Raw genomic sequence first — 20,786 nt, 5'->3', positions numbered from 1 at the left:
TTTGTACTCTAATTTGTATGAGATTATAAGAGGAGTTTTTCTTTATAATTTATTCTTTTTAAAATGTCTCCATTAATCCAGTTTTTTTTAATTCTTTTTTGGTTTTTTGTTTCACATTGTCAGTCCATAAGTTTGAGTTCAATGTTAAGATATTCATTAAGTGTTTATATTTGTTTTCGTCATTTTCATCTTCTACAATGTTCTCGAGATTCAGCGTTGAGATGAAAGCTTCGAATTTTTTATAGTTAATAACTATTATGTGTTTACTTTCCTCACCAATACTGTTGGACTGTTTTTGCAAGAAGTCTATGAATCCCAATACTGTATAGTGATCAGTAATCTTGGTTTTGAAGGCAGTGAATTCCAGTGCAGTGTTATGTTTGGATCTATAAAAAACATGATCAATACAGGTGTGTGTAGTGTTTGTTTCTCTTGTGATTTTTTCATGTAACGAAAGTAATCCATTTGTTGCCAATACATCAAGATACTGAGATGTTGTACTATTCCTGGTATATAAATCAATATTAATGTCTCCAACTATTAATAGATTGGTCTTTAATTTTTTTAGATATAGTTCCAGTTCTTCGTTAAATTGGGTGATGCTGTTGGGTTGAATGAGACCGATATAACAGTAACTTATCTATATTGTAATCTGGAAAGCTTATGTGTAAATGCTCAGCGGAATTTAAGTTTGCTCCTTTTTTTGTATTGATACAATATCATTTCTTATATACATTATTACACCTCCTGCCTATTGTATGTTCTACAATTGATATATGAATAATATTCATTTATACCTTCATAATTTGTGATTTCATAATTAAATTTTTCATAATTTTCAATCCAAATTTCAGTTAAACATATCACTTCAATTGGTTTATTTAGAGTTCTAAGGAATATTAAAAAATTGTCAAAATTATTTCTTAAGCTTTGAATGTTCAAAATTAGAAATGTGAACGAATTACTTTCTCCCTTGGGGGTACTGAGAAATTTTCTTACTTCATCAAGTTCCTCCAGCGGATGTGGGGTCTGTGTTGAGTTCTCAAAGTCTTCAATTTCTGTGGACATCAGCATTTGACTCAAGTTTTTGTAGTTGGTCTTCAGTAATTATTCTTATTATTTTAGAAGTTTCATCTTTCCGAAGGATCAGTTTGCCTTCCTTCACCCAAGCATATCTGTAATCAATTCTGTCTTTTGTTTGTCTCATCATATAAAACAATTTTTTGTTTTCCGGTGAAAGGTGTTCATTTACATATATTCTATTATCCTGAAAGTTTGAATTCAGTTTATCAGCTAAAAGATTTTCACCTTTTGCTTTAGCTTTTTGTAGCCAAATATTTTTTTATCTTTCTCTTTGAAATCTTACTATTATAGGTTTTGGTCTATATTTGTTTCTTGTCGGGACTCTATGTGCTAATTCTATTTCAGTTGTTCCTTGAATCTCCAGTTGTGTTCGTACTGCTTCTATTATTTCAGAAATATTCTCATTTTTCGTGTCTGGGATCCCACTAATTTCTACATTGTTTATTCTACTTCGTGTTTCCAAGTAATTTATTCTACATTTCAGTTCTGTCGTCTCCTGCTTGAGATTTGTGTTTTCAAGTTTTATTTCTTCATTTTCCTTGTGAACTTGTTCCACTAGCATCTTCATATTTTCTATCTTTCCTCCAAATTCCCCCATCTGTTTAGAATTGAATTCTATTGCTTTTACAACCTCTCGAATCTCTGTTGTTAGGGAATTTTGTTGTTAAATCACATTATTTATGGCAGCCTCAAAGATATTTTTCATTTCCTGTTTCACTCTTCTAACGATTTTTTCCATCGCTACTAACGTGATATTTTCGTCAGTTGGTTCTATAGCTTCTTGATCTGTTTGTTGTTTCTGGTTACATTGTCTGCAGACGTATTCACTTTTTTTTTTCTTTGACATTTTTCGAAAAGCCGATTCCGTTGTTCCATCACACACCGGATGCATAAGCTCTTCGCACTGTATACAGTGAAAGAATTCAGTTTCATCAATGACTATACCTTCGCATACACCACACACTTTGTTCATATTTGTAACTTGTATTAAACACGATAAATTTGTTGCAGATGAGAAAATAACTCTTTAGTGCAAATAATTTTATATAGATGGCGGCACTTTTGTCTTATGGTCGTTTCACTGTTTTTATATCGTACGTCGTAATGCGTTGAATTACATTTTATTTCTTTAAGCATATCTAATCCTCAATTAACCTTATTAACTTAAAAACCGTCACCCCATAGGTTTAACTCAAGGTTTAGCTCACCTGATATTATGAAAATTCCCTATGTAGTTGAAAATAATACAAAAATTATGAGCTGCCGTACATGCATGTTTACCAACAAACTGGGCTGTTGCGACCTTATTTCATTTGCATTCGTTTATTTTCGCAGCAGCTAGGGGCGCGTATATCGGCAAACTTATTTCATGACCATCCTGTATATTTCTATATCACGTCCACGTTCACGATCACTATTATATCGTACACTTCAGAGCTACATACCTCACGACTTCAGGGACAGAGCAACACGATCATATACATGCTCAATGCTTCGTCTGGCGGGACGCTTACCTAACTACCCGAGATGGAGCTTGAGCCATAGGAATAGCCTAAGCCTCCTCCTCAACACTGAGAAACTTCAGTTGCACGCAGATGCAGGGTAATTATATTTAAAGTTTCCGTACTCACAAGTTTCAATGGAATACGTCTACCAGAACTAGCGCTACATATTTTTGAGTTGTTTCATTATACTGACACTGCTCTGACCAATGTAGCACCCATCAGTATACTGGTACTACTACTACTACCTATGTAATGCCCGTTCCGGAGGCCGTATTACGTTTAAACTTGGTGTATCCGCTCTCTGGTTCATGGGGAGGGGGGGGGGGGAAGGAAAATTCAACAAAAAAAAGTCACTTTTTAACCTGGTGGTCGAAAATTGAACTTTTTTCTCTCATAAACCTCTCTCCCATATACTCATTAAGATATCCTAAAGATTTGGCTGTATTTGGATAAGCAGTTTTTCAGAAAAACTATTCAGTGTATGAGAACTTCAATTATATATGTTACTGTCAAATCCCGAAATTGGTCGATTTAAGACGGGCCGGCCACTTCTCGAATTGGGAAATTTCATTAAATATTGACCTGACCAGTGTCCGTATCCTTCCCAGACAATGAAATACTAGTTTTCCTCTCTCCACATGGAGCTAATCCAGTATAGCTGCTATATACAGGGTGTGCTGTAAGTGCTAGCACGGCCTTCATCTCATCAACCGTCTATCATGGAAGTATGATTCCAGTTTGGAAAATGCTCAGCAGGTGTTCAAAAATCACCCTGTGCCAGTTTTGACAGTGAAAATGCAGTGTGTAACAAAATAAAAAAACTGTATTTTTGTACGGTCCCCTGTGCTCTAACTTTTAATTAGAAAGTTGTTGCCCTGTCTGTCCTGATGCCAACAAAAAAAAAAAAATCCATGTTTCGAAGCGCTATATTCACAGAAATATTTGAATTCGAAAAACGGAGGAAGTTTGAGAAAAAATAGCGATAAAGGCGAAAAACCGTTTTACCCGCATTTAACGCTGTTCTTTCCCAAATTTCTTCCTTTTTTCGAATTTAAATATCTCGTAAAAACATATACATTTTTTTGTTCGCATCAGGAGATACAGGACAACAACTTTCTAATTAGAACTAAGAGCACAGGGGGGAACTATATAATAATTTAGATTTTTTTTTTTTTGTGACACACTATATTCTGGACACCTTTGAGCAATTCTTTAAATTGGTAAGTTCAGTGTATTTTTCATTTTCAAAACTGGTACAGGGTAATTTTTCAAAACCTATTGAGCATTTGTTTAAACTAGAATCATACTTCTATGATGGACGGTTGATGAGATAAAGGCCGCGCTAGCATTTACAGGACACCCTGTATAGACATGCATCACACGTTGGGGATTTAAAAAAAAGGATTCGGCTCCTATACACCGGGCTGTCTTATATTAGCAAGCCAACGGCGGAAGACGCGTGGTCCAGGACCTGGCCTGACCACGGCTGAGGGCTCACCCGAGCCAATAAGCCAACGAGAGAAGACGCCGAGGCAACAAGATAACAAGGGAAGCCACGCTGTTCAGGACCTGGCCTGGACACGGCGGAGGGCTCACCCAAGCCAAAAGGGGAAGACGTGGTCCAGGACCTGGCTTGGCCACAACGGAGGGCTCACCCTTGCCAACAATGAGGGAAAACGTGGTCCAGTGCCTGGCGCCCGACCACAGATAACAAAAAAGGGCTCAAGCTCAATAGAACTACAAAGACTAATAGAAACATTAAAATTTGTATATACCTTTTTTTTTTAATAATGTGTATATATTCATGTAATGTATTTTATATGCATAATAAAGCACCCGGCACCGCCCAGACCCCCTCATCCGGGGCGATAGCTAAAATTAACAATGGTCGATAGAGCCTTGGCGGTGCACGGTATGAAATGAAATGTCTTACATCAGCACATCGAGCTTTGAAAAGGGTTCCCTAGCCACTTCGCGAAATGACCAGCAAAACTAAGAATCATTTCAGCAATTCGGACTTTGACCAAAATTCTTGGCCAATTCGCGATGTGTCCGGCCTCGTCGCGAATTGGCCGCACTCCGGGCTTTCACATATTTACTCGATTCGCAAAGTATAACACAATTCGTGAAATATAAAAACACTTGTAATTAAAAACGCCGGGAAAAGAAACAGTTCTTTAATTTATTTCTCTTTCCACGTAATTTCGAATGAATTCTAATGTGTTTTTCTCTGTATAATTCTCTGTATTTTTGGCCTGCATAATATTTATAAATTAATGAGTTTTCTGTTCGCATCTAGATGTTGGATTCATTTATTATTCATGGAGGAAAAAACTCTTTATTATTTAATAATATTTAATTCTATAAGAGATGTGTTTCTTAGTTTGAAGAAAAAGAAGAGTTAGGGGAAGTTATTTGATGTATTATGAATAATGAATGAATTCTTAGGCTCTAAAAGCAACCGTGTTTCAATGAAACTCGCTCTCTCTATTCATATCAAGCTTGAAACTATTTCATGAATATTCAAAAACTTCCGAGTAATTAAGAGCATCGGACAAATACCTAAGTTAAATGTGGTCTGAAATAGAAAAATTTGATTAAGATACCAAAAGAAAAATTGAAAAAAAAAAGTAATGATATTCTCTGATACATTCTGATTATTCAAGAAATGCAGTATAATACGTCCCCGGGCTCCATAAGCTTCGGTAAGTACAGGGGCGTTCCAAAATGGTGGTTATTAAAGGTTATTATTGCAGGGGATTAATTTGATCACATTTGAGTCGCACCACGGTCATTTTCTGCACACGAGAGCTAATTTTAGACCCCGGGACCTACAATTTATTGCTGATTCCGAACGGAAGGCTTGTTTTTTATACTCGTCGAGGGGTTGGTTCGCTAACCCCTCGGTGGGGGACTCCCTGCGATAGCAATTTTTTTCCCCTGCCGGTCTTGTCGCCGTTTTTTGTCGTACACAGGAGAGTTTTCTGACAAGGGCGAACCGGGTATCGAACTCGCGACACCTCTAAACATCCTTTCGTACTTCGGGCGAGTATCTTATCGACCGGGCTACCTCGTCCGCAGGAGATTCATGTGACGACAGAATGTTTTGTTAGTGCACTTCTAGGTGTTCTTACCAAAAGTCACTGACAAATGGCGTTCCTTAAAATCGCCAGTTGTCACCGAAAATGATGTCGAAGGTAATCAAAGCCGACAATTATTGCTGAAAATTGCCGAAAAAGATGATAAAGGCGGGAAATATGAAGAACTAAAATTAAAGAATTTAATTCGAAAATCAATATCATAGAATTTAATGATTTTCTCATAAACTGTAACTAGGCTTTTGCCTGTAGTTTGTATTTTTAAGTAAATAAATAAATCATTTAATGAGAAAAATGAAGAACGAAAAATTGCGTTAATGTCCCGGAAGCACAGGTGATATGGTCACTTTGATGAGTCTATATAAGGTTACCTTTTCTTTCTTTCTTTATTTCAAACCGGACACGGCCCAAGCTCTATCGGCTTTAGCCAATTTTAGCAATTGCCCCTGTGAAGCGGCGGGATCGTGTAGGAGAAAACTATATTATATACAATCAAATTTACATACATAGATCCCATAACCACATATTACAGCACACAAAAAGAAAAACAATTAAAGAAACGATAATCACAAAAACAATGAGGATATCAAAAAACACTAAAATAATGAAGAAATGCAAAAACAGTGCAAAAAAAACAAAAAAAAACAATGCAAAAATCCAAACAATAATCCAACGACATCCAAACAATAATCCAACGAAATCCAAACAATAATCCAACGAAATCCAAACAATAATCCAACAAAATCCAAACAATAATCCAACGACATCCAAACAATAATCCAACGAAATCCAAACAATAATCCAACGAAATCCAAACAATAATCCAACAAAATCCAAACCATACGCGCGTACGGCTAAATTACATGCTGGTGTGTGATATTTTCATTTGCATTTGTGTGTATGCTTTATTTTGGATTTTTAAATGACAACGAGAGAAAATGCTTATATCTCAAAAATGTGATTTTGGATTTATCATGTTCTGACCAAACACCACAGAATTCAAGCATCATGCACGATAGCTGTGGTTCTCAACCTTTGGAAGCCCGCGGCCCGGTCGATTTCTTTTTTGTGCGTAGAAGGCCCGGTCATACATACGATTGATGGAAAATAAATGAAAAATGACACAGTGAAAAAATTCACTCGCGGCTCGGTTTGACTGATGGTAGGGCCCGGCGGTTGAGAAACACTTATGTAGAAGGACTGGTGTTACAACCGGAGAATTCGATGCCCTTTCAGTTCCAGCACCCGGGGCACCAGACCCGCCTGTTTTGTTGCAGCCCTGCGCCAATTGGCTCCATTTGGCCCGCGAAAGGTGTTCCGGCAGAAAAGCGCATACGCTTCCAAAAGTTAAGCACGCGACGGCTTATATAACATAACGACTCCACTTTAATCGCATTCTTCCACATTGGACGGTTAATTGGACACAAATGCGTGGTACTCGGGCGCATAGTGGAGCTTTCGGCACACAACACTGGCAAATATTGTCTTATCAAGTGATGCTGCAACAATGAATGTAACAGTGGTGATAGCCACTCGCGGATTCCACTTGTGTACTATAGCAATATACCGATCATCAGATGGGGGTGGTAACCGTGGTTGACTGGACCCATGTCTCTGGTCAACTGTTTGAATTGTTTGGGAATTGTTTCCTTAATCGGTATATTTCTATACTAGCAAAACGGAATCTACGAGCGACCTCCGCAACTATTACTTCCAAGGTTGCAATATCACTTAGTAAGACAATATCTGCTGGTACTGAGTGCCGACGGCTCCACGAGTAGGGACTGTATACGCGAGTACCACGCGTTTGCACTAGCCGTGCAATCTAGAGGGGACAAAGTTAAAGTAGTGTCGTAATGTTATATAAGCCATCGTGTGCTTAACTTTTGGAAGCAAGTGTATCAATACACATGCCACGATATGAGCCTCAGATGAACAATTACCCTTAGTAAAAATACGGAAATCACGATCTAAAAGCAAATTGCCAATTATTGCCAAAAATAGTTTTAAGTTGCCAATTACAGAAAAAAAATTGTAAAACGTAAGTAATCACAGCCAATTAAAGCCAGAAAAATTATCTAAGACCGGGATGAAACAATAGAAATTTTGTGAAATTTCTTTTATAAAATATGCAAAATGTAACCAATAAGCGTATCGATTACATTCGAGCGAATGTTAACAAAACGCTTACTGCTTTTTTTTTTCCAAGTTTTGTAAAATATATTTTAGCAAACTTTTATGGTGTAATCCCGGCCTTAATTGGCAACCTTACTTGCCAATTAAGGCCAGAAAGATTTTCTATAAGGCAGTGATTCTCAACCTTGGGAGGCCCATAACCTAGTTGATTCTGTTTTTGTAAATGAAAGGCCCGGTCACACACAACTAATTAGAAATAAATGAGGAAAATGAACAGCGACTCTTCACGTGAACCACTAACGGCCCGGTTCGACAAATGTCAGGGCCCGGTACTGTAGCAGGCGATTGAGAAACACTGCACCGGAGAACCCCTCGTCCTCAGACTCCTCAGCATATGAATAGAACCGGCCGTCTGATTCTTGAGGATCTTCGGGAACCTATCGTGGCAATGCTTGGTTTGACTGTTACGGTCGATGGGTCCCTTCGTACCAGATTTGGATTTGTTTCCATAAATTTCACCAAGTGTGTAATCTTCAGTATTAGAGCTTGCCTTCCTGGTATCTGTCTCCTCCATTTGTCAATATTTCTAATTGCTAAGGCATGTTGGCGGTATGGTGCAGTTGCTGGACATTTGGTGGCGTATGCAACTCGTTCCCAATTTCTCCGCCTCTACAGTCAGTAGAGGTCACTATGACCTCTCTTTTCCAGTACAGGCTTTTTGCTTTCACCGTCGTAACTACGAATTTAAATTTCCTACCTAATGCTTCTTCATCATACCATTCGTTTTGCCATTCAAGCAAAAAGTTTATCCAGATTGGCTGCCTTATAACTTTACTAGACATGAAATTCCATTGAACATGATTGATCACTGAAACGATTCTTGTCAGTGAGCAAATTTTGTTCACTTGAATTTTTTTACTATCGAATTTAACACTGTTGGAACTTCGGTACTTTCCGGAATATCTGTGTTGCACGTGCGGTAATGTGATAAATCCAGTTATCATGCATAATCGCCGACAATGTTGGTATGTTTGATAAATTTCCCTAAATTTATCACTTGATAAATATGCATAATTCCCATGCGTCGTACTAAATTTCTCATATTCTTCGTTTCTTATGCATAATCACCATTTCGTACATGATAAATCGACCCTATTGCAGTGATAAGATTCAATATTCAGATGACCGTACCTGTGAGCCAGAGTATGGCATAACCAAGTATCATGAACTCGGATCTATCGAATTTTCCAGACATACCCTGAACTTCTAATTGACGAATTCTGAAATCGGACCAGAGTACTTTTAGGCGTACTCCAAAAAGGGTTCTTTAACGCAGTCGAATTCACCTATTACACTAAAAAACGCCATCAGAACGTATGAGGAAATCGCTTGAGGAAACTAGGCCGAAACGATGATTTTCAACTCCTTCAGAATGACGATGAATCCCATTCTCGTCGCTACTGAAATGTCTCTCTCTAGACATTTATACAGGTCAGACTGAAGGAGCATTCTGATTTCCACAATAACATAATAAGCTTTATTACAAACTACATTAACACAATAGCCATAGAGAAATGCGACCGACTACAATGGCACGTCCAAGTTGGAGTCCACTGATCTAATGTAGGCATGTATGTGTGTATATATGAATTGACATCATCATCATCATCATCGTGCCGCCCCCCCCCCAGTAATAATGACCGTGCCTTTCAAGTCTATCTCCGCCTATTCGCCAGAACCGGAATCAACTACAAAACCGAACAGCGCGTGCATTTCCGAGCTCGTGCTGTGCGTTGTTGCAAATAAGCTGACCAGACACACACATACACAAATCATGCATATATAATACTTTCCGAGTTCACCTCGGCATGTCCAGAAAATATCTGTTTCCTTGATATACTAGATTCATTTGGGATCTTCTTTTCCATATTTATCAAATTTATCCGGTAAAAGTGATACTTTCTCTAGTATTTATCAAATCTACCAACGAAGCTTGGACATTATTCATAATCTAGAGAGAGATAGATGGTTTTTTCTCAGCTCGAGATATCAAGGGCGCAGATATTTTCCGGATATTATACTGAGGTGGTCTCTCTCTAAACCGTCCCACCCGGGGGCCATTTCCCGAAGTTGAGAAAGGCTACTAATGCCTCTACTTCAGCGCCTCACGCCACAGTGCGTGAAATAAGGAAGGCAGGGTCATGTCTCCAGCATGGCCCCACATGGGGGGGGGGGCTGACAGGGCTCTAGCCCTGGGGCCCGGGACGGTTATAATCATTTTGCTTTTTCACGCTATAAATTACCTACAGAAGGGGTCTGTTAAAAGTCTGACCGAGGGGCCCGCAAAAGATCAAAGCCTAGGGGCTCCGCTATAGGATGTGGGGACCATGGTCTCCAGTGGTGTAGATGGTAGCATGCTTGCCCGGTATGCAAGAGGGCCTGGGTTCGGGTCCCGGCGGAGACGTGATGACTTTTCTTTCCGAGTTCACCTCAGTATAATATCCGGAAAATATCTGTTTCCTTGATTATTCATAATCACCGGTAAAAATAATAAATTTATCCAGCTTTCAGAGATGACAGGGGATTAGGCATAGGTAACCGATTCATCACATCTACCGTAATGTTTTTACTCACTCTACCACCATGAAATAAACGATTGTTCAAATGTCACCTTTATCCCAGAAGTGTTAGTCCATACTATACATAGGATTTTAACATGGGGCTACGCTCATTGGCTAAGATGAGAATTACGTCACTGAAAAAGCGAAGCGGGATGTGGTCTTCGTTTATGGACTTTATAGCGCTCACTAGGTTGGCCAAATAGAGATTGAAAAACTGGCAACAGTTTCAAGAATATAATTGTTAAATACGATGATATGCATTTCGTATTTTGTTCATAACCGTTTGAAAAAGAAAAACGGTGATGAATTTCTCCGATATATAACCAGTATATCTCCTATAATTAGCTCCTATCTGACAACTTCCGAAATCGGTTCTCGATATAACGAACTTGTATTCAACAAATTTTACGATCGTATCCCCGATATAAAGAACTCCCATTAGCAGATTCTCAAATTCAACGAATTTTTACGAGTTCTTGAGCGTATACAATCAGACTCCAATCAAGAAACGGATTTTAACGGATCCTAAAATTAGATCCCGATATAAAAAAGTTCGATGTAATGAATTTTTAGAACATCTTGTGCGAAAATGTTATTTGCAACCACTATATAACGATCTTCCTCGATTTTATCGTCATTCATCAAATCGGGACAATGCTTATCGTGGAAATTCAAACATACTAGACTCATGCGGAAACTTTTTCATATACATCAATTACACAAGGAGTATTATGCATAATCATCGGTAAAAGCGATAAATTTCAAGTATTTATCAAATTAACCTAGTGCATTTTAGTGCATAGTCGCTGATAAAAGTGTTGAATTTATCAAACTTGTGCGGAAAAGATTGAACATTATGCATAATCGATTTTCATCACGTTTACCGTAACATATATACACCAAAACGTTTTGAACTCCTTGCCTCTTTATCCCGCATTGCATGTAGTAACGTAATAGTGATCTTGGGGCCAATGAGCGTATCCTCAGTTTAAAATCCTATGTACAGTATGGAATAACGCATCCCGGAATTTCACTGAATAATTTCATAATTATAACGGAATATTACTTGATACTTTTCTTCTTTAAATATATATATATATGTTTTTTTCACAGATATTTCGATTCTCTTCTCTAGAGAAAGGCCATAAAAGTAGCTTCCGCAATCGTTGTTCTTCGTCATAAAAACGAAGTCACGTACATGAGAAAAAAAGACTTGAATTCCGTTCAGAGAAAGTCGTAACTTCGTGTGTGTGAAGCCACTATCTCCATCTCCTAATCTCACGCCTAATAATAACACTTCCCTCTTTGGTGCGTCATGACAATGGATTTATAGCACCATAAAACTCAAGAAAAAATTCGGAAATACGTCACATAAGATCCGTGGATCTCATGCCTAAAAACGAAATCGATTTGAAAAAAATTGTTTCAGGCTATGGATTGTTTTTCAGGCTATTTAGAGTGTGAAAAAGAAAGTGTAAAATTCAAATGTCTTTATCGTATGTTAAATGGTGTTCAAAAGACATGTTAGCAGGTCTATTGATGGATAAAGACCAAACACTTCAGTGATTTACCTTTGGGAAATATCTGTAAATAATGTACCTGCATAATGTATAAGAATGCAAATAATGTTGTCATTAGTAATTAACAAATAAGTATAATGCATAATATACGAAATTTGCGATTATAAATATCAGAAACTTATTTTAGTTTGCATTGAACACATTTGCAACTCAATCTTCAATGCACGGTATATCTACAAGCGATTGTAAGCAAAGCACCAGGACCAGATGATATCTATCCCAGGATCCTCAGGGAATGTGCTAATTGATTGTTGTGGTCAGTCGCACAGACATACAGGAGTAGTGTTGCTGAGGGTATCGTTCCAAGGGATTGGAAACTTGCTAATGTCGTTCCGATATTTAAGAAGGGTAGTAGAGAAGCGGTGTCAAATTATCGTCCAATGAGTTTGACGGGCTCCCTCTCGAAAATTTTTTAAATAATTATCAAGAGGCAATTGGTGAAGTGGATATATGAGGACAATGTATTTTCGGATAATCAGCATGGGTTCAGGAAGGGGAAATCATGTTTAACTAACCTACTCTGGTTCTATGATCACGTGACTAAGGTTTTGGGTGAGAGGAAAAATGTAGATGTTGTTTACCTTGATTTCCATTAGGCATTCGATCAGATCCAACGTGGCGAAATTCTTCAAGGAAATGCCCTTGGCCCCATACTTTGTCCACTTTTTATCGATAAACTAAATCAGGGGTATCGATGGGATTGTTAGCGAATTCGCAGATGGCGTGAAACTAATGGGGAGTTGTTCTAGACCAACTTAAACGGGATTGGATCATGGGCAAATGAATAGAGCTTGACGTTTAGCGTTGACAAGTGCATGGTAGCTCATTTTGGTTCGAACAACCCACGTTTCTCTTCAGAATTGAATGTTGTCACTATCCCGATTCAACTAGGTTCGCCGATTTGGGAATTCTCTTTGACGAGCGGTTTAAGTTTTCTGAACATTTTTCAGAGGTAGTCAGAAAAGCGAATAGAATGCTCGGTTTCAATTTCAAAAAGATCTCTTCACGTTCTTCTAAAGTCATTTTTCCGCTTTTCCGAGGCTTAGTTTGTCCTCGGGGGTTCGACGAGTCTATAAAAACGATGCGAAGAATAGAGAGACGGGAGAGTTGTTGGATTAGATGGATTGGATTGGATGTTGGATTAGATGCTCGATAAGAGAAGTCTGATATGATCAGCGTGTACCTCTGCTTGTAAAGACTGCTGTTCTGCGAATAAATTTGCAACGTTCTGCGAAGTGTTTCCCCTCCTTTGCTTATTTCAAGGACTTGTGAAAAATTATCCGGAACAGTATTTAAATAAGAAATGTTCGCAATTCATTCTATATACCTGTAAATCGTTCAAAAATGCTCTATTTATTCTCAAAACACTTTCGTAAATCCTAATTTTATTCGCGAAAAATTCACAGATGCTTAATGTAATCTCAAAACGTTCGCAAACAGCCACCTCGTTGGCCATTTTGCCGGTTGTGGCGTTGTTTTTGTATTTGTATAAATGCCCAATTTATTCTCAAAACATTTATAAATGCACAATTTATTTGCAAAAAATGCATAGATGCTCAAGTTATTAGTAAGACATTCGCGAAAGCTCAGTTTATTTTGTAAAAAAGTTCTCAAATACATTCAATCTATTCTCGAGACATTCGCAAATGGCAAGATACGCAATATGGTCGAAATATACAGATAGTTTTCTTCAATTATTTTCCTAGATATTGAATGACTAGCTGATACCCGGCGACGTTGCCCGCCCTGTAAAAAATTTACATATATATAGCTTATTAATTATTTCTTAATCAAATATTTCTGCATTAAGTAAAAAAAAATTACTTTAATTTTTAAATATTTTAATTAAAAACTTCAGGCAATCGCTTGTGGATACACAATATTTTTGTTTGTCCATCTGGTGTGTAGATGTACAAATTTTTAGGATTACCAACACGCGAACAGGCGACGTAAAGCTGTCCGTGTGAAAAACAGGGCTCAAGTAGGTTGATACCTGCCACTACTAACGACTGGCCTTGCGCTTTGTTGATTGTCATGGCAAAAGCTAAACGAATCGGGAACTGTGATCGCTTTAAAGTGAATGGCATTTCTTCAGTGATAATTGGGGTACGTGGAATGAAGACGTCTTCTCCTCCAGCACATCCAGTTAGAATCGTTGCTTCAATGATGTAATTGTGCAATTTCTTCACGCAGAGTCTGGTGCCATTGCAGAGTCTCGGTGTCTCCAAATTTTCTTAAAAGCATTACAGGTGCTCCGACTTTGAGGGGTCAAGTTGTGTGGTGGCACACCCGGAATATCCAAAGAGTTCAGAAATTCTGCAGGATACAGAACTGTCTGCGCTGTGTCTGTGACAGTGTCAACCGAATCGTAAGATGTGGAGTCTCCCGGAATAATTTTTAGGATTTTTCCGTTGATCTTGTTCACACTTGTCATTTTTCGGTGCCAGAATCGCACTCTCACAAAGCCACTCATGGTTTCGGTGATTTTGTTGAATGTTTGGGAAGACGTGGACTGCAAGTTCTTGAACTGAGTTTAACAACTGGCAAAAACCATTTGGTAACGTAATCAGTCCAGTGCTTGGGTCTACGGGAATTCTTCCATTGCCAAGTTTGATCAACTGATGTGAAAATGATAGCAGTGCTGAGTCATTTTGCAGTTGAACTCGCATGTTGGTGGATAATGATAATTTTTTAGCTTCGTGCCAGAGTGTTGATGTCCTAACAAACTCGAGGCGACCACCGATAGACAGCACCTTCACTTCCAACCCATCTCACTAATGGCAGTAAATTGCAATGTAGCGATATGGCCAGAGTTGGTGTTTGGTGAAGTAGAGTGCTGATGATTTGAGGCAAGCATTGAGTTCATCAGCTGGCGTTGAACATTTTTATTCCCAGTTTTATCGCCGTAGTTGTTGTTCTCTGTTGTTAGTGACGCCATATGTCCAGCTTCTGCAGCGAATATTATTCAAACTCCTTTTAAGTACTTTTTAAATTGAAACTATACCTCAACGGTGGGTGGTTGATGAGATAAAGGCCACATTAGCACTTACAGGACACCCTGTATACATGCAAGCAAAAATATCTGGCTCTTCCCGGGTTTTTTTTAATTACTGGGAGGATTGGAAAAGTGACAAACCATTATAAAGGAGTAAACTGTTATAATAAATAACAGACCCAAATAAAAATATAAAAAAAAATTCAGGCCCAAAAAAATGGTTTTTGGGCCTGAACAATCACTTTCCGAACGTTTACTTTGGCTACCGTGGTTCCTTAGCGATGAGTTTCAGACGTGTTTATGTCTTTACAATGGTTTGTCACTTCTTTAATGCTGCCAGTTATGTATAATAGTTTATGCCTTTATAATGGTTTGCCACATTTTCAATACTCTCAGTAATGAGGCTTTTTGAATAGACGTTATAATCATCACCATCATCGCTTTGATGGTCAGGAAAAGGGTGATCCTCATAGAAATCAGTATTAAAATTGCCGATTTAACTGCATAAATACGGAAATTTAGTGGGGGGGGGGTTTCCTGCCACATCAATAAATTTAAAAATTAAATTGAATTCTCGATTTTTGAAATATTGAATTCGCTTGGAGATACGAAGCCCAGAAAATTAAGTATGAAGTAATTAGCCGGATCTACTTTTGAGTTGGATATCCATGCAATAACATTGATTTCAACTTTTTATTTATATCTTCTCAAGCATGAAAATTAATGTCTCCGTATTGTCTTTTGATATTTATTTGCATGAATTCATATAGTTTAGGATGTTTTCAAAATTAGTTATGGGCCCCGTAAAGTGCATCGAAAAAATTCCACAGCTTCAATTAAGCATTTTTGGAAGCTGAAACAGGCAGAGATGGATAACTTGAAGTTCAGGGGGAGGGAATCGAAATACCTAGCACCCATCAAAAAAAGGGGGAGGGGACTATTCATTTCTATGTTTCTTTAAATTTAGATTTGTTTATTTCATGAGTCGCGCAGGACGTCGCTATATGTTATCTTTAGACACGGTTTGCATGTCCCTCAAAGAAAGAGGGAGATATCACGTGGTTCATAAAGCCTTATTGAAGAAAACCCGGGCAACGCCGGGTATTATAGCTAGCTGATACCCGGCGACGTTGCCCGCCCCGTAAAAAAATTATATATGTATACCTTAATAATTATTTAACGACTGGCAGCTGAGTTGAACATTTTTATTCTCAGTTTTGTCACCTTAATTGTTGTTCTCTGCTATTAGTGACGTCCCACGTCCAGCGAATATTATTCAAACGCGTTTTAAGCATTTTCTAAATTGAAACTATACCTATACTATGGGCGGTTGATGAGATAAAGGCCACATTAGCACTTACAGGATACCCTGTATATAGGCTAGCAGAAATACCCGGCGCTCTTCCCGGGTTTTCTTCAATTACTGGGAGGATTGGAAAAGTGACAAACCACTATAAAGGAGTAAACTGTTATAACAACAGAATTAAAGGTGTGGCAAACCATTGTAAAGGCATATATACACGTCTTAAACGCATTGTTGGAAACCACGGTAACCAAAGTAAACGTTCCGAAAGTGATTGTTGAGGCCCCAAAACCATTGTTGCTCGAAAGTTTTTTGCCCATTTCGGGCATTTGCCCAGCTCTGACGAACTTTTAAAGTAGCCCACGGTTCAATCCCGGACCTGTTTGGTATATATGCAAAATCTGGCGACGATCGGTCTAAAACTGTAGATTTGTATAAAGAGAATACATACATACATACTTTCACATTTATATATAAGATATTGGAAGATAAATAACCAGCCTTTGTAGTAGATATTCACCAGATATTCAAATAATCAAATTTGTTCACAAGAGATATTGGCAAATACTCAACATGTCCAAGTGCTCAAGGTGTACATAATATATAAAAGAGACATTATATACTTTGGATCAAATATATTTATCCCAGGAGATTCACAGACGCTGAAATTATTTGTAAGATATAAAATGTATGCATATGATACCAGATTCTTTATATATCCAGGAAGGTTTAAGCGATAATTCGGATGTTCGTAGAACCTATTTTTCTTTCCTGGAGTTTTAGAAATTTTCCAGTGTAGAACGGATGATCACTGAATCTTAGAACTATTTCTTGGAATTGAACTTAATGATAATTTTCTGGGGAAGAAACAAAAGACACAGGTGAAATTTCATTCGAATAACAGAACATATTTCTCCACAATGTATACTCATACTATTTGAAATTAAAATTATGTTTCAGAGTATTTGTTATCTTTTTCTTCGAATTGTATCACTTCTTAGGGGGGTCTCATAACTTTTACCATGGTGAAAACTATGCTCTATTAAAAATACCATTAAAATTATATTATTACTAATTATATTATTGCATTGAAATTATTTCAAATTTTTTATACATACTTTTGATTGTAAATGCTGTCTTGTGTCAGTATAAAGTTTTATGTAGTTACTTAATACTTTGCAGATTTTCAAAAAAAAACTCATTAAAAACAGCTTACGCGCATGATAAAAAAGCATGATGAAATCAATGTCATTGAATCAAAATAGATTCAAAATAAAAGAAACCGTATAGTTCATGAAATGAAGCCAAAGATTGAGATTTCATTGATTCAATCTACTTTAAACTTAAATTTCAAATATAAGATGCTTCATTTCCATGAACTGAACATTTCCTTTCATATTGAATCAATTTTTATGCAATTAAATTGATATCACGCCGTTTTGTAATAAAGGCAAGATGTTTTTAATGAATTTTTTTGAAAATTTGCAAAATAATCAAGTATAACAATTATCTAAAACTTCATACAAATATAGTATAGCATGGAAAATAAAAAATATGTGTAAAAAATTTGAAATAAATCAATGGGTAAATAGTATTTTTAATGACATTTCTACTAGAGTATAGTTTTTCACTATGTTAAAAGGTATGAGCCTTCTTGGAGTTACATTATTTCTGTAAGAAATTAGATCGTGAAATATGTTCTCGAATTCTTAATGGAATTTAAATATTCATGGATTTTTTCCCCATCATACTCTCACAAAATTTATTACGAAAATTCTTTAGAAAAGAATCCTATTCCTAAAAGAAACGAATTCACGAGGAAAGTTCTATTTGCTCTTTGATTTTTACATCTAATAAATCCGAAATTAGTTTCGTGTAAAAGGTCGGCATTTGGATACAAATAAAAAAAATCAATTAATAGATTATAGGATTATTTTAGAGCATCATTTAATGCAAAATAATGCTTGCATACAAATATCATACAAAACACTTGTATATATTTATTCCGCATTATTTATCGATAATTATATTTCTTCGTTTACTTATTCCACAGATAAAAACTTATTTTTGTCTTTTTTACCATCTTAACATGAAAAATAAAAAATTCCTCAGCTCGTGTTTCATTGAAAAAATTATCTCTCATATACCAAATACGTCAATATAATTCAAGGTAAAAGCGTGTATTTTTACAAAAGGGGAATTATAAATACAAATGTATGCAATTTGATCCTATACGCGCTATTTTTGGTAGTTTTTTGCCCCCCCCCCCCTGAAATACTTCGGCAGTAAGTGTTCTAAGGTTTATAACTTGAAGAAAAAATATGAAGCTATTTCAGAGATTATATTATGCTACTGCTTCGGAGAATTTCTCCCATTATATTTCTAACAAAAAATTCGAGAATGTGTACAGGCTATCGCATAAACTTGTAAATAGTATAATTGAAGGAATTGGTATATTTGAATCCGGTTTTTTTGCGAAAATGGTATTTTCACGAAAGGAGATTTTTTTAATACATAAAAAAATTATACATAGAAACGTCCTTTCCACTTGTCAATACAAGATTCATCGAAAGACTGGTTATTTGTGGAGATGAAGATTACAAGGAAGAAAATTCATCGCTGCCCCCACGGGGACTCGAACCCCGGTCTCTCGCTTGCCGGACGAGTGCTCTACCAACTAAGCTATGGAAGCAGATAGAATATTTCAACCTTGGAGCGTATATATATGTTGAAAGGACGGCGTCAACAATCAACTAATAGCTCGTGAATGACAAAGGCCAACCAGATGGCCTTTGCTTGTTTTCTATATGCATATAGAAACGCCCTCTCCACTTGTCAATACAAGATTCATCGAAAGACTGGTTATTTGTCGAGATGAAGATTACAAGCAAGGAAATTCATCACTGTCCCCACGGGGACTCGAACCCCGGTCTCTCGCTTGCTGGACGAGTGCTCTACCATCTAAGCTATGGAAGCAGATAGAATATTTCAACCTTGGAGCGTATATATATGTTGAAAGGCACCGTTCATGGACGGCGTCAACAATCAACTAATAGCTCGTGAATGACAAAGGCCAACCAGATGGCCATATGTATATAGAAACGTTCTCTCCACTTGTCAATACAAGATTCATCGAAAGACTGGTTATTTGTGGAGATGAAGATTACAAGGAAGAAAATTCATCACTACCCCCACGGGGACAATCTGCTTCCATCGCTTAGATGGTAGAGCACTCGTCCGGCAAGCGAGAGACCGGGGTTCGAGTCCCCGTGGGGGCAGTGATGAATTTTCTTCCTTGTAATCTTCATCTCCACAAATAACCAGTCTTTCGATGAATCTTGTATAAAAAAATTAGTTTTAATTTTTGTCAATAGATGACGCTGCACGAAATCAAATGATTGGAAATATGCAAATCAGATTCCTATAAAATTCAGGGATGTGTGAGTAACGTTTCTGAATTTTCAGAAAATAAAAAAAAACAAAGCACAATCATTTCCCTGTGCTTTAACAATATCATTAAAATGAACAATGGGCTGGATGTGACTCCTGTACTGCCAGGTATAATTGAATCACGATCGGTGGCTTTTCATGGACATTAATTTGAAAACTGACCGATAGATGTCTTTCATACTTGAAAAAAAGAAGCTTTCTATAGTGGCGTTTATACCACTTTTTTTAAACACCTGTTCACCATTTTTCCCCTGGAAAGAAGTAGAATGTCATTGGAATCACTTTGTTATACGGGAAGTCTGTATGAAAATAGCGTATCACAACACGCATCGTGGGCGCCGGTGTCTCTGTTCGGTTCATCATCTCTCCCATTTTAATGGGTTTCCCAGTTAATTACTTTTGGAAGCGAATTTTTCCATTTGTTTAATTGCTTCCAAATGCGTCCTGATCGAAGCAGATGAAGGCAGTTTCTTCCCGCACCTCATTTGCATGTTTTATCTGTTTTACCGCTGACCAAACTATTTCCGCCATTAACTTAAGATAATACCCGAAGAAGACATCAAATTGACAGTCCAAGTACGTTCGCTAGCATTTGTCAGCAGGATTTCTAAGATTATATTATTTGGGCAATCATTATTCTCTTTTGTGAGAATGTGCGCATAAATTTGTAATGTTATTTATATGGGTAGGAAGCTTTAAGAGAGGTGAAACTCTGAACGAAATTTGGATTCCACATAATGCTACAGATGAACTTATTTCTCGTCTGACTTCATCAGGGATCTTGACCAATATCTATAGAAAACATTTGACCTTTACACACCGATTACAACCACGGTGTACCCGGCATTCCGAAGAAGGAATTTTTTATGATTTCAATTCTTTTTACATACATTTACAGGGTGAACTTGACCTGTTCTACCAAACGAAAGGGGATGATACATGAGCCCAAGTGGAACATGAAACACCTGACTAACCATGCCCTACCTCGAACCGTTTTTGAATTATGGTGGATAAT

General features: G+C 37.3%; 2 non-coding genes across 2 annotated transcripts; both read right to left on the bottom strand.

The window, feature by feature from the left end:
- Positions 1 to 18,941: 18,941 nt before the first annotated feature.
- Positions 18,942 to 19,013, bottom strand: TRNAA-GGC (transfer RNA alanine (anticodon GGC)). The gene has a single exon. It is a non-coding gene; the product is annotated as a tRNA-Ala (tRNA).
- A 212-nt stretch (positions 19,014 to 19,225) lies between these two features.
- On the bottom strand, positions 19,226 to 19,297 carry TRNAA-AGC (transfer RNA alanine (anticodon AGC)). Its single transcript has one exon. It is a non-coding gene; the product is annotated as a tRNA-Ala (tRNA).
- Positions 19,298 to 20,786: the final 1,489 nt, after the last annotated feature.

This window comes from Pholcus phalangioides, unplaced genomic scaffold (assembly GCF_987345545.1).
Source record: "Pholcus phalangioides strain wild (caught in Gottingen) unplaced genomic scaffold, Ppha-v1.0 ptg000032l_1, whole genome shotgun sequence".
NCBI lineage: Eukaryota > Metazoa > Arthropoda > Arachnida > Araneae > Pholcidae > Pholcus > Pholcus phalangioides.
Note: the sequence above shows the minus strand (reverse complement) of the source record. Positions and strands in the feature narration are given on the sequence as shown.